Source organism: Lithobates pipiens, unplaced genomic scaffold (assembly GCF_037356315.1).
Source record: "Lithobates pipiens isolate NorthernLeopardFrog02 unplaced genomic scaffold, aLitPip1_a1.2 Scaffold_47, whole genome shotgun sequence".
Classification (NCBI taxonomy): Eukaryota; Metazoa; Chordata; class Amphibia; order Anura; family Ranidae; genus Lithobates; species Lithobates pipiens.
Window position 1 is genome coordinate 3102199 of NW_027507871.1, and position 3507 is coordinate 3105705.

The window sequence follows — 3507 nt, forward strand, 5'->3', positions numbered from 1 at the left end:
TTACCCTGTACAAGATTAATATTCCCCCCTCCCATCCACTCCAGAAGGGAAGCTTCATTGTCCTTCAAAGAATTAATCCAAATCTTGCTCTCAGCATTCATCATTTTTAAGTATATATATATAGATAAGTTCCTCCACCCCGAACTCGCTCATCCGTGTCTTTATGGACCTTGCTTTGTGCACTGGTCCAAATCATTTAATGGAGGGGGGATTATGGTGTGGGGGTGGATGGGGATTATGGTGTATGGGGGGGAGGGGGGATTATGGTGGGGGGGGGATTATTGTGCGGGGGAGGGGGGATTATGGTGTGGGGGGATTATTATGCGGGGGAGGGTGGATTATGGTGTCAGAGGGGGGATTATGGAGTGGGGGGAGGGGGGATTAATATGCGGGGGGGATTATGGAGTGGGGGAGGGGGGATTATGGTGTGGGGGTTGTTTTTCAGGGGTTGGGGTTGGCCCCTTAGTTCCAGTGAAGGGAACTCTTAAGGCGTCATCATACCAAGACGTTTTGGACAATTTCATGCTCCCAACTTTGTGGGAACAGTTTGGGGGACGGCCTCTTCCTGTTCCAACATGACTGCCCACCAGCGCACAAAGCAAGGTCCATAAAGACATGGATGAGTGAGTTTGGGGTGGAGGGAATTCACTGGCCTGCACAGAGTCCTGACCTCAACCTGATAGAACACCTTTGGGATGGATTAGAGTGGAGACTGTGAGCCAAGCCTTCTCGTCCAACATCAGTGCCTGACCTCACAAATGCTCTTCTGGAAGAACGGTCAAACCTTCCCATAGACACCCTCCTAAACTTTGTGGACGGCCTTCCCAGAAGAGTTGAAGCTGTTATAGAGCCAACGCAATATTGAACCCTCCAGACGAAGACTGGGATGCCATTAAAGTTCATGTATCTAAAGGCAGGCGTCCCAATACTTTTGGTAATATAGAGTATATAATAATGAATAGATGACGGGCCGGTACTGTATGCCTGGAGGGGGCCACTCCTCCTTGTAAAGGTTGAAGGTTCATTCTCTGCATGAAGGTAAAAACCCTTCTGTTTGCTGCTCCCTCCACAGCCCCCCTAATACTTACCCGAGTTCCCTCTTGATCCACAGATGTGCACAATAGCCTTGGCTGTCCTGGTACGCCCTCTCCTCATTGGGTGAGAAATTTGCTCCCACTGCTGTCAGTCACAGCCAGTGAGCCAATGAGGAGGTTGGGCAGAGCCGCGGCTCTGTGTGTCATATGGCCCAGTAGAGCAAGGCTCGGGAGCAAGCCCGCACCAGCTCCCCCACAGAAAGTGGCTTGCTATTGGGGGCAGACTGTAGGGATGGTGTTCATGTTCCCACCTCCGTGTGTGACTGTAGGGATGGTGTTCATGTTTCCAGCTCCGTGTGTGACTGTAGGGATGGTGTTCATGTTCCCCCCTCCGTGTGTGACTGTAGGGATGGTGTTCATGTTCCCCCCTCCGTGTGTGACTGTAGGGATGGTGTTCATGTTCCCACCTCCGTGTGTGACTGTAGGGATGGTGTTCATGTTCCCACCTCCGTGTGTGAATGTAGGGATGGTGTTCATGTTCCCCCCTCCGTGTGTGACTGTAGGGATGGTGTTCATGTTCCCAGCTCCGTGTGTGACTGTAGGGATGGTGTTCATGTTCCCACCTCCGTGTGTGACTGTAGGGATGGTGTTCATGTTTCCACCTCCGTGTGTGACTGTAGGGATGGTGTTCATGTTCCCAGCTCCGTGTGTGACTGTAGGGATGGTGTTCATGTTTCCACCTCTGTGTGTGACTGTAGGGATGGTGTTCATGTTCCCCCCTCCGTGTGTGACTGTAGGGATGGTGTTCATGTTCCCACCTCCGTGTGTGACTGTAGGGATGGTGTTCATGTTCCCACCTCTGTGTGTGACTGTAGGGATGGTGTTCATGTTCCCACCTCCGTGTGTGACTGTAGGGATGGTGTTCATGTTCCCAGCTCCGTGTGTGACTGTAGGGATGGTGTTCATGTTCCCACCTCCGTGTGTGACTGTAGGGATGGTGTTCATGTTCCCACCTCCGTGTGTGACTGTAGGGATGGTGTTCATGTTCCCCCCTCCGTGTGTGACTGTAGGGATGGTGTTCATGTTCCCACCTCCGTGTGTAACTGTAGGGATGGTGTTCATGTTCCCCCCTCCGTGTGTGACTGTAGGGATGGTGTTCATGTTCCCACCTCCGTGTGTGACTGTAGGGATGGTGTTCATGTTCCCACCTCCGTGTGTGACTGTAGGGATGGTGTTCATGTTCCCACCTCTGTGTGTGACTGTAGGGATGGTGTTCATGTTCCCACCTCCGTGTGTGACTGTAGGGATGGTGTTCATGTTCCCTCCTCCGTGTGTGACTGTAGGGATGGTGTTCATGTTCCCCCCTCCGTGTGTGACTGTAGGGATGGTGTTCATGTTCCCAGCTCCGTGTGTGACTGTAGGGATGGTGTTCATGTTTCCACCTCCGTGTGTGACTGTAGGGATGGTGTTCATGTTCCCAGCTCCGTGTGTGACTGTAGGGATGGTGTTCACGTTCCCACCTCCGTGTGTGACTGTAGGGATGGTGTTCATGTTCCCACCTCCGTGTGTGACTATAGGGATGGTGTTCATGTTCCCACCTCCGTGTGTGACTGTAGGGATGGTGTTCATGTTCCCTCCTCCGTGTGTGACTGTAGGGATGGTGTTCATGTTCCCTCCTCCGTGTGTGACTGTAGGGATGGTGTTCATGTTCCCACCTCCGTGTGTGACTATAGGGATGGTGTTCATGTTCCTAGCTCCGTGTGTGACTGTAGGGATGGTGTTCATGTTTCCACCTCCGTGTGTGACTGTAGGGATGGTGTTCATGTTCCCAGCTCCGTGTGTGACTGTAGGGATGGTGTTCATGTTTCCACCTCCGTGTGTGACTATTGGGATGGTGTTCATGTTCCTAGCTCCGTGTGTGACTGTAGGGATGGTGTTCATGTTTCCACCTCCGTGTGTGACTGTAGGGATGGTGTTCATGTTTCCACCTCCATGTGTGACTGTAGGGATGGTGTTCATGTTCCCACCTCCGTGTGTGACTGTAGGGATGGTGTTCATGTTTCCACCTCCGTGTGTGACTGTAGGGATGGTGTTCATGTTCCCAGCTCCGTGTGTGACTGTAGGGATGGTGTTCATGTTTCCACCTCCGTGTGTGACTATTGGGATGGTGTTCATGTTCCTAGCTCCGTGTGTGACTGTAGGGATGGTGTTCATGTTTCCACCTCCGTGTGTGACTGTAGGGATGGTGTTCATGTTCCCACCTCCGTGTGTGACTGTAGGGATGGTGTTCATGTTCCCACCTCCGTGTGTGACTGTAGGGATGGTGTTCACGGAGCTGGGTCTGAAGTCTGATTGACCACCAGGACCTCAGCCTCCAATGGTGAAGGGGAACCAAGATACAAAAACAACACAGCAATTTCTTTATATATATACACATATATATATATATATATATATATATATATACTATATA